The sequence below is a fragment of the Petromyzon marinus genome, chromosome 47 (genome assembly GCF_048934315.1).
Source record: "Petromyzon marinus isolate PM22_M1 ecotype Great Lakes invasive population chromosome 47, UKy_Petmar_22M1.pri1.0, whole genome shotgun sequence".
NCBI lineage: Eukaryota > Metazoa > Chordata > Hyperoartia > Petromyzontiformes > Petromyzontidae > Petromyzon > Petromyzon marinus.
This window is the reverse complement of record NC_133713.1, coordinates 2,282,331-2,293,532: the sequence shown is the minus strand read 5'-3', so window position 1 is coordinate 2,293,532 and position 11,202 is coordinate 2,282,331. Positions and strand designations below refer to the sequence as shown.

Genomic DNA, 11,202 nt, shown 5'->3' with positions numbered 1-11,202 from the left:
CAGTCGACCCATGGCACCTGGGTCTGCCCCGTGACCTCCTGCCAGCGGGTGTTCGACACTTTACGTGGCCTCAAGGTGCACATAGCCTGGCACAAGCGTCGTGGTGACGTCACCGCCACTTCGTGGCGAATGGCGGTTGTTGTTGTGTATCATTTATGGGATCGGTAGTGTTGTGGTTTAGCGCGCTGCAATTTGAACCTGGCGACCCAAGTTCGATTCCCGTCCACGGTCAAGACCAGTGACGAATATCTGAATCGGTCCTGGGCTTCCCCAAGGTACCTGCTGCGATGTGTGAACATCGCAACTTGAGAGACAAAGGCGGCCGGGCATGGTGCTGGCCACCCACCCCCTCGTATTCCTTGCCGGCCTTCATAGGTCCGTGCTAACAGCACTTGCCCCAACAGTCTATTGAGGCTATAAGGGGGATCTTTGTCTTTGGGTGTGTTTATGAACATGCATGTGTGTGTGTTCCTGTGTGTGTGTGAGAGTATGTGCTGCCCTCCCCCGGTCTCGCCGTGAGTCTCGCGAGATCTCGCCTCTGCTCGTGCACGGGAACAAAATCGCGCTCGGCTCAGAGCGCGGGGCGACACGGGGCGAGCAGCGGCGAGGTGCGTGCGGGGTGGTGCCTGTGCTGGGTGCCTGTGGGTGGCGATGTGGGTGGCAGCGCCCGTGTGTGGCCTGCCAGTGCGTGTGTGGGTGCCAGTGTGGGTGCCAGTGCGTGTGTGGGTGCCAGTGTGGTTGTCAGTGCGTTTGCGTGTAGTTGGTAGTGTGGTAGTTACTGTGTGTGCGTATGCCAGCATGTGTGTACCAGTGTGTGTACCAGAAGGTATTCGTGGAATCTTTATACCAGTGTGTCTTAGTTTGTGCGCCAGTGCGTGTGTCTATGCGTGCGTGTGTGCCAGTGTCTGTGTGTCTATGCGTGCGTGTGTGCCAGTGTCTGTGTGTCTATGCGTGCGTGTGTGCCAGTGTCTATGTGTCTATGCGTGCGTGTGTGCCAGTGTCTGTGTGTATATGCATGTGTGTGTGCCTGTGTGTATATGCGTGTGTGTCAGTGTCTGTGTGTCTATGCGTGCGTGTGTGCCAGTGTCTGTGTGTATATGCATGTGTGTGTGCCTGTGTGTATATGCGTGTGTGTCAGTGTCTGTGTGTCTATGCGTGCGTGTGTGCCAGTGTCTGTGTGTATATGCCTGCGTGTGTGCCAGTGTCTGTGCGTCTATGCGTGCGTGTGTGCCAGTGTCTGTATATGCGTGTGTGTGTGCCAGTGTCTGTGTGTCTATGCGTGCGTGTCAGTGTCTGTGTCTATGCATGCGTGTGTGCCAGTGTCTGTGTGTCTATACGTGCTTGTGCGTGTCAGTGTCTGTGTGTCAATGCGTGCGTGTCAGTGTCTGTGTGTCTATACGTGCGTGTGTGTCAGTGTCTGTGTCTATGCGTGCGTGTGTACCAGTGTCTGTGTGTCAATGCGTGCGTGTCAGTGTCTGTGTGTCTATGCGTGCGTGTCAGTGTCTGTGTGCCTATGCGTGTGTGCCAGTGTCTGTGTCTATACGTGCGTGTCAGTGTCTGTGTGTCTATGCGTGCGTGTGTACCAGTGTCTGTGTGTCTGTGCGTGCCAGTGTCTGTGTGTCTATACGTGCGTGTTAGTGTCTGTGTGTCTATGCATGCGTGCGTATTAGTGTATGTGTATATGCGTGCGTGCCGGTGTCTGTGTGTATATGCGTGCGTGTGTGCCAGTGTCTGTGCGTCTATGCGTGCGTGTGTGCCAGTGTCTGAGTGTTTATGCGTGCGTGTTTGCCAGTGTGTGTATGCGTGTGTGTGTCTGTGTGTATATGCGTGTGTGTGTGCCAGTGTCTGTGTGTATATGCGTTGTGGGGAGCGATAGTGTAGCGGTTAGCGCGCTGCGCTACGAACCCGATTCCCGCTCACGGCGAACACCTGTGACGATTATCTGAACCGGTCCTGGGCCTTCCCTAGGTCGACTCAGCCTCAAAATGAGTACCTGGAGGGATGTGTAAACATCGCCGCTAGGGAGACAAAGGCGGCCGGGCGTGGTGTTGGCCACCCACCCCCTCGTGTGCCGTGCTGGCCTTCATAGGTGCTCGCTAACAGAACTTGCCCCAACAGTCTGTTAAGGCTATACGGGGGATCTTTTATCGGTGTGTGTATCGGAGTGTGTGTATATCGGTGTGTGTGTGTATCGGAGTGTGTGTGTGTATATATCGGTGTCTGTATATCGGTGTGTGTGTGATCGTGTCTCGCTATGTGCTCTGTCAGTGCTTGTGTCAGTGTGCCACCGTGCGGAGCGGTGGCGCAGTGGTTAGCGCTACGAATACTTGAACGGGTCCCAAGCCTACTCTAGGTCGACTCAGTCTCAAACGAGTATCAGGAGCGATGTTTAAACATCGCCACTTGGGAGACTAAGGCAACCGGGCGTGGTTTTCGCCACCCACCCCTTCGTTTGCCGTGGAGGGCTTCATAGGCGCTACTCGCTAGGAGCACTTGCCCCAACAGTCTGTTGAGGCTACGAGGGAGGTCTTTGTCTTTGTATGTGGAGAGCGGTGGCGCAGTGGTTAGCGCTACGGACCGGGCCACCCGAGTTGGATTCCCGCTCACGGCGAACATCTGAATTGGTCATGGGACTCCCCCAGGTCGACTCAGCCGAAAAAATAGTACGCAGTGTGATGTGAAAACACCGCTTCTAAGGAGAGTGTGAGGCAGCCTGGGGCGACGTCGGCCAACAAACCCGGAATGTTCCGTTCCGGCCTTCATCGGTGCTACTCGCTAATAGCACTTGCCCCAAGACTTTGTTAAGGCGAGACGGGGATGTATCTGGTAATGTTGGCAATGTGTATGCCACCATGCGTGTTGGTGCAGATGAGTTTGTGTGTGTGCGCGCGTGTTTGCTTGTTCTTTATGTGGATGTGTGTCTCCATGTTATTGTGTGTCTCCCTGCGTGTCTCCGTGTCTCTGTGTGTGTGTTCCCGTGCCTGTGTGTCTCTGTGTCTCCATGTTATTGTGTGTCTCCATGCGTGTGTCTCCGTGTCTCCATGTTATTGTGTGTCTCCCTGCGTGTGTCTCCGTGTCTCTAACTGTGTGTGTGTGTTCCCGTGCCTGTGTGTCTCTGTGTCTCCATGTTATTGTGTGTCTCTGTGTCTCCATGTTATTGTGTGTCTCCCTGCGTGTCTCCGTGTCTCTAACTGTGTGTGTGTGTTCCCGTGCCTGTGTGTCTCTGTGTCTCCATGTTATTGTGTGTCTCCATGCGTGTGTCTCCGTGTCTCCATGTTATTGTGTGTCTCCCTGCGTGTGTCTCCGTGTCTCTAACTGTGTGTGTGTGTTCCCGTGCCTGTGTGTCTCTGTGTCTCCATGTTATTGTGTGTCTCTGTGTCTCCATGTTATTGTGTGTCTCCCTGCGTGTGTCTCCGTGTCTCTAACTGTGTGTGTGTTCCCATGCCTGTGTGTCTCTGTGTCTCCATGTTATTGTGTGTCTCTGTGTCTCCATGTTATTGTGTGTCTCTGTCTCCCTGATGTGTCTCCGTGTCCCTAACTGTGTCCCCGTGCCTGTATGTCTCTGTCTCCCTGCGTGTGTCTCCGTGTCTCTAACTGTGTGTGTGTGTTCCCGTGCCTGTGTGTCTCTGTCTCCCTGCGTGTGTCTCCGTGTCTCTAACTGTGTGTGTGTTCCCGTGCCTGTGTATCTCTGTCTCCGTGTTATTGTGTGTCTCTGTCTCCCTGCGTGTGTCTCCGTGTCTCTAACTGTGTGTGTTCCCGTGCCTGTGTGTCTCCGTGTTATTGTGTGTCTCTGTCTCCCTGCGTGTGTCTCTAACTGTGTGTGTGTTCCCGTGCCTGTGTGTCTCTGTCTCCGTGTTATTGTGTGTCTCTGTCTCCCTGCGTGTGTCTCTAACTGTGTGTGTGTTCCCGTGCCTGTGTGTCTCTGTGTCTCCATGTTATTGTGTGTCTCTGTCTCCCTGCGTGTGTCTCCGTGTCTCTAACTCTGTGTGTTCCCGTGCCTGTGTGTCTCTGTCTCCCTGCGTGTGTCTCTAACTGTGTGTGTGTCCCCGTGCCTGTGTGTCTCCGTGTTATTGTGTCTCTGTCTCCCTGCGTGTGTCTCTAACTGTGTGTGTGTCCCCGTGCCTGTGTGTCTCTGTGTCTCCATGTTATTGTGTGTCTCTGTCTCCCTGCGCGTGTCTCTGTGTGTGTGTGTGTTCCCGTGCCTGTGTGTCTCTGTCTCCATGTTATTGTGTGTCTCTGTCTCCCTGATGTGTCCCCGTGCCTGTGTGTCTCTGTGTCTCCGTGTTATTGTGTGTCTCTGTCTCCCTGCGTGTGTCTCCGTGTCTGTAACTGTGTGTGTGTTCCCGTGCCTGTGTATCTCTGTATCTCCGTGTTATTGTGTCTCTGTCTCCCTGCGTGTGTCTCTAACTGTGTGTGTGTTCCCGTGCCTGTGTGTCTCTGTGTCTCCATGTTATTGTGTGTCTCTGTCTCCCTGCGTGTGTCTCCGTGTCTCTAACTGTGTGTGTGTGTGTGTTCCCGTGCCTGTGTGTCTCTGTCTCCCTGCGTGTGTCTCCGTGTCTCCAACTGTGTGTGTGTGTTCCCGTGCCTGTGTGTCTCCGTGTTATTGTATGTCTCTGTCTCCCTGCGTGTGTCTCTGTGTCTCTAACTGTGTATGGACCTGTGTCTGTGTGTGTTCGCGTGTCTCTGTGTCTCTGTTTCTATACCAGGCGATGTGCGTTGCCGAGTTTGTCTGCGTGTCATTTTAACACGTCGACGGTCTTCGCGACCAATATCCATAACAGGTTTTTGGGTTAGATTGTGCAAATATGAAATGTTGGCTCAGGGCTAAAGTGTACAGTACTCGGTGTGTGTGTGGAGCGGTGGCGCAGTGGTTAGCACACTGCGCTACAGAGGAACGAGCTCATTTCCCGCTCACGACCAATACGCGTGGGGAATATATAAATAAGTATATACATAAATATATAAATATTTATCAATGTATATGTAAATATATCCTGTACACGTGAACCGGTCCAGAGTCTGCCCTAGGTCGACTCAGCCGTAAACGACTCCGTACCTGGTGCGGTGTGTTAACATCACCACTGGGGAGACAAAGGCGGCCAGGCGTAATCCCGCGTACAGCCCAGCCACAGGGGTGTTGGGACAAATCGTGTTGGCGAGTGAGGATCATGCCCGGCCGCCTTTGTCTCTCCAAGCGCCAATGTTTACACACCGTACCAGGAACTCACGTGGGGCTGAGTTCAGACGAGAGGAGTCTGCCACTGACGTTGGCCGTGAGCAAAATCCCAGTGCGCTAACCACTACGCCCACCGCTCTGTGCGTACGCACACACACGGCACGTACACGTGGCCGCAAGCGCGCACACTCACACACTGCTATAACACGAACGTAACTGTTACACTTGTACCGTCATATAAGCGTACACACACACACGCACCTAGATGTACACAGAGACAAATATCCCTCGTATAACCTTTAACGGACTGTTGCGGACAGTGGTGTTTGCGAGCACCTATGAAGGCCGGCACGGCGAACCGATGATGGGGTGGGTGGTCAACAGCACGCCAGGCCGCCTTTGTCTCTCATTCACGAATAATTCCTTCAGACTATATAGGTGGGTAAATGTGTGTACGTGCTTATGTGTACGGGGTGGTGTGTATGTAGCTGTGTATGTGGGCGTACCTGGAGCGGTTTGTCAACATCCCCCCCACCCACCACTTCGTGTGCCGTGACGGCCTTCATAGGTGCTCGCTAGCAGCACTTGATCCTACACTCTGTTAAGGCTATACGGGGGATCTTTGTGTATGTGGATGTGGCCGTGTCTGTGTGGATGTTGGTGTGGCTGTATACCTTGCGTGTGTGTGCATACACACACAATGTGGGTTGTAATCAATAATGTGGTGTACTCACACGGCTACGACGCGAATCGTGGCAGTGCGTATTTTTTTGTGGCTGTATGTGGCTGTGTGTGTGGATGTGTGTGTGTATGTGGCTGTGTGTGTGTATGTGGCTGTGTGTGTGTATGTGGCTGTGTGTGTGTGGGTGTGGCTGTGTGTGTGGATGTGGGTGTGTGTGTGGATGTGGGTGTGTGTGTGTGGATGTGGCTGTGTGTGTGTGGATGTGTGTGTGTGTGTATGTGGATTTGTGTGTCTGTATGTGGCTGTGTGTGTGTGGATGTGGCTGTGTGTGTGTGGATGTGTGTGTGTGTATGTGGATTTGTGTGTCTGTATGTGGCTGTGTGTGTGTGGATGTGGCTGTGTGTGTGTGGCCGTGTGTGTGTGTGTGGATGTGGCTGTGTCTGTGTGGATGTGGCCGTGTGTGTGTGGCCGTGTGTGTGTGTGGATGTGTGTGTGTGTGGGTGTGTGTGTGGGTGTGTGTGTGGATGTGTGTGTGTATGTGGCTGTGTGTGTGGATGCGGCTGTGTGTGTGTGGATGCGGCTATGTGGATGCGGCTGTGTGTGTGTGTATATGCGGCTGTGTGTGTGTGTCTGTGGCTGTGTGTGTGTGGATGCGGCTGTGTGTGTGTGGATGTGGCCGTGTGTGTGTGTGGATGTGTGTGTGTGTGGGTGTGTGTGTGGATGTGGCTGTTGTGTGGATGTGTGTGTGTGTATGTGGCTGTGGCTGTGTGTGTGTGGATGTGGCTGTGTGTGTGTGTGGATGTGGCTGTGTGTGTGGATGCGACTGTTTGTGTGTGGATATGGCTGTGTGTGTGTGTGGATATGGCTGTGTGTGTGTGTGGATATGGCTGTGTGTGTGTGTGTGGATATGGCTGTGTGTGTGTATGTGGCGATTATCTGAACCGGTCCTGGGCCTCCCCTAGGTCGACTCAGCCTCAAATGAGTACCTGGTGCGGTGGATAAAAACATTGCCACTGGGGAGACTAAGGCGGTCGGGCGTGGTGCTGACCACCCACCCCCACGTATGCCGTTCCGGCCTTGATAGGTGCTCGCTAACAGCACTTGTCCTTACAGTCTGTTAAGGCTATACGGGGGATCTTTGTGTATGTGGATGTGGCCGTGTCTGTGTGGATGTGGCGGTGTGTGTGTGTGTGTGGATGTGGCCGTGTGTGTGTGTGTGGATGTGGCCGTGTGTGTGTGTGGATGTGGCCGTGTGTGTGTGGATGTGGCCGTGTGTGTGTGGATGTGGCCGTGTGTGTGTGTGGAAGTGGCCGTGTGTGTGGATGTGGCCGTGTGTGTGTGTGTGGCCGTGTGTGTGTGTATGTGGCCGTGTGTGTGTGTATGTGGCCGTGTGTGTGTGTATGTGGCCGTGTGTGTGTGTATGTGGCCGTGTGTGTGTGTATGTGGCCGTGTGTGTGTGTATGTGGCCGTGTGTGTGTGTATGTGGCCGTGTGTGTGTGTATGTGGCCGTGTGTGTGTGTATGTGGCCGTGTGTGTGTGTATGTGGCCGTGTGTGTGTGGATGTGGCCGTGTGTGTGGATGTGGCCGTGTGTGTGGATGTGGCCGTGTGTGTGGATGTGGCCGTGTGTGTGGATGTGGCCGTGTGTGTGGATGTGGCCGTGTGTGTGGATGTGGCCGTGTGTGTGGATGTGGCCGTGTGTGTGGATGTGGCCGTGTGTGTGGATGTGGCCGTGTGTGTGGATGTGGCCGTGTGTGTGGATGTGGCCGTGTGTGTGGATGTGGCCGTGTGTGTGGATGTGGCCGTGTGTGTGGATGTGGCCGTGTGTGTGGATGTGGCCGTGTGTGTGGATGTGGCCGTGTGTGTGGATGTGGCCGTGTGTGTGGATGTGGCCGTGTGTGTGGATGTGGCCGTGTGTGTGGATGTGGCCGTGTGTGTGGATGTGGCCGTGTGTGTGTGTGGATGTGGCCGTGTGTGTGTGTGGATGTGGCCGTGTGTGTGTGTTGCCGTGTGCGTGTGTGGATGTGGCCGTGTGCGTGTGTGGATGTGGCCGTGTGCGTTTGTGTGGCCGTGTGTGTGTGTGGCTGTGGCCGTGTGTGTGTGGATGTGGCTGTGGCCGTGTGTGTGTGTGGCTGTGGCCGTGTGTGTGTGTGGATGTGGCCGTGTGTGTGTGTGGATGTGGCCGTGTGTGTGTGTCTGTGGATGTGGCCGTGTGTGTGTGGAGAGCGGTAGTGTAGTGGTTGGCCCGTTGCGCTACGAACCGGGCGACCCGGGTTCAATTCCCGCTCGCGGCCAACACCAGTGACGATCATTTTAACTGGCCCTGGGCTTCCCCTAGGTCGATTCAGCCACAAATTAGTACCTGGTGCGGTGTGTGAACATCGCCACTGGGGAGGCAAAGTGGTGCTGGCCACCCACCCGCACGTGTGCCGTTCTGGCCTTCATAGGTGCTCGCTAATAGCACTTGCCCCTACAGTCTGGTCAGGCTATACGGAGGATCTGTCTTTGTATATATATGGCTGTAGGTGTGTGTATGTATGGCTGTGCGTGTGTGTTTCAGGCTGTGTGTGCGACTGTGTGTCTTTCTGTGGTTTAGTGGTAGTTTAATTGAAGGTGGAAGGGGTTACGAACCCTTCGCACTTGTCGAGAGCTCCCGTTTGGCCGCTGTGGTGGCTCCAAGTGCCATGAAGGTTTCGCCGATTTTGGAATTGGACTTCCCTCCATAGCATTGCATCCACCACAGCATTACCCTTCGGCACCAACGAGGAGGTAGGGCGTTGTTTTTGCAGGACTGGCACCTAGCCTGGCACAAGCGCCGTGGTGACGTATTTGTGCCTGTATGTGCGGTATGGTTGTGTATAATCGTATGTGGGGAGCGGTAGTGTAGCGGTTAGCGCACTGCGCTACGATACCCGGCGACCCGAGTTCGACGATTATCTGAACCGGTGTGGGCCTCCTCTAGGTCGACTCAGCCTCAAATGGTTCTGGCAACCCACCCCCTCGTGTACCGTGCCAGCCTTCAAAAATGCTTCCTAACGGCACTTGCCGCGACACCCTATCAAGGCTCTACGGGGTATCGTTGTCTTTATCTGCGGCTGGATTTGTCGATGTCTAGCAATGCGTGTGAGACGGTGTATGTTGTTGCATAGTGGGGAGCGGTAGTGTAGCGGTTAGCGCGCTGCGCTATGAACCTGGCGACTCGGGTTCGATTCCCGCTCACGGCCAACACCAGTGACGATAATCCGAACCGGTCCCGGGCCTCCCCTAGGTCGACTCAGCCTCAAATGAGTACCTGGTGCGGTGTGTAAAACATTGCCACTAGGGAGACAAAGGCGGTCGGGCGTGGTGCTGGCCACCCACTCCCTCGTGTACCGTTCCGGCCTTCATAGGTGCTCGCTAACAGCACTTGCCCCTACAGTCTGTTAAGGCTATACGGGGGATCTTTGATCTTTGTTTTTGTTGTGTGCATGAGAGGCAGATGGTTGTACGGTACTGCATGTGGGACGGACCCGAGTCCGGCTCCTGACCACGGCCGGCATCGGTGGCGAGTGATAATATCTGAACCCGTTTCGGTCCTCCTGCAGTTGGTGCAGGCCACGCCACTCTGTCGTGGACCGTGACGACCTTGATGAGTGCTCGCTAACAGCGCTACTTGTGTGTAAGCCTTACATGAGTACCTAATGTGGTGTGCAAACATCAGCATTGGGGAGACAAAGGCGGCCGGGCGTGGTGCTGGCCACCCATCCCCTCACGTGTGCTGTGCTTCATCGGTGCTCGCGAACAGCACTTGCCCCAACAGTCTGTTAAAGGCTATACGGGGGACCTTTGTATGTGTCTACCTCTCCGGCCTATTGTTAATTTTTTACATTAAAGGCCACTTTTATTGACGAATGTGTTGAGTTGTTTTTGTTTATGTAATTGTGTCTTTGTGTATATGTGTCTGTGTGTCTGTGTCAGACTGTTTTCTATGTGTTGTTCAGTGTGTCAGGGCGTTGTCTGTGCATTGGGTTGTGTGTTGGTGAGATTGTGTATCAGGTGTGAGTGTGTCTGTGAAGGCTATTGGCATGTGTGTGTCATTGTGTGTCAGCGTATGTATGTGCGTATGTGTCTTTGTGCCAGTTTGTACTTGCTATGAGTGTGCGTGCGTGGTGCATGTTGTATGTTTGTAAGAATGTGGCCGGGCGTGGTGCTCGCTAACAGCACTTGCCCCAACAGTCTCTTATACGAGGGACCTTTGTCTTTGTGCGGTGCGTGGGTGTGTAGTGGTGGTGTGCGCGTGTGTGTGTGTAGTGGTGGTGGTGTGTGTGTATGTATGTAGTGGTGTTGGTGTGCGTGTGTGTAGTGGTGGTGTGCGTGTGTGTGTAGTGGTGGTGTGCGTGTGTGTGTAGTGGTGGTGTGCGGTGTGTGTGTAGTGATGGTGGTGTGTGTGTAGTGATGGTGGTGTGCATGTGTGTGTGTGTGTAGTGGTGGTGTGTGTGGTGGTGGTGTGTGTGTAGTGGTGATGGTGCGCGTGTGTGTAGTGGTGATGGTACGCGTGTGTGTAGTGGTCTTGGTGTGCGTGTGTGTGTAGTGGTGTTGGTGTGCGCGTGTGTGTAGTGGTGTTGGTGTGCGTGTGTGTGTGTAGTGGTGGTGTGCGTGTGTGTGTGTAGTGGTGGTGTGTGTGTGTGTAGTTCTAGATTTGAAGCTTTCGTGACTGCAAAGATTCATACTCTTTGTTTTTTTTCGGTAAAGTCATGTAGGTAAAATAAATGAAAACAACTAAATTAAATCACGACGTTTCGGAGGCAACACAAGCGTCTCAGGTGGAAACCGACACAGCAAAATTGCTGTATTTTACCTACGTGACTTTACCGAAAAAAAATAAAGAGTGTGTGTGTAGTGGTGATGGTGTGCGTGTGTAGTGGTGATGGTGTGCGTGTGTGTAGTGGTGATGGTGTGCGTGTGTGTGTAGTGGTGGTGTGCGGTGTGTGTGTGTGTCGTGGTGTGTGTGGTGGTGTGCGGTGTGTGTAGTGGTGGTGTGCGGTGTGTGTGTGTCGTGGTGGTGTGCGGTGTGTGTGTAGTGGTGGTGTGCGGTGTGTGCGTGTCGTGGTGGTGTGCAGTGTGTGCGTGTAGTGGTGGTGCGCGGTGTGTGTGTTGTGGTGGTGGTGTGTGTGTCGTGGTGGTGTGCGGTGTGTGTAGTGGTGGTGGTGTGCGTGTGTAGTGGTGCTGTGTGTGTGTGTAGTGGTGGTGTGTGTGTTGTAGTGGTGGTGTGTTTGTGTGTATAGTAGTGGTGGTGTGTGTGTATAGTGGTGGTGGTGTTGTATATAGTGGTGGTGGTGTGTGTGTGTGTAGTGGTGGTTGTGTGCG

At 54.0% G+C, this 11,202-nt stretch overlaps 1 protein-coding gene across 1 annotated transcript in view; it reads left to right on the top strand.

Annotated features, from left to right (window-relative positions):
• The first annotated feature begins 509 nt into the window (after positions 1-509).
• The window catches only part of ACHE (acetylcholinesterase (Yt blood group)), a 59,112-nt gene continuing 48,419 nt past the window's right edge, over positions 510-11,202 (top strand). The window contains exon 1 of the mRNA XM_032972205.2: positions 510-608. The gene's annotated coding sequence lies outside the window, so the exon portion shown is untranslated. The remainder of the gene's footprint in view (positions 609-11,202) is intronic.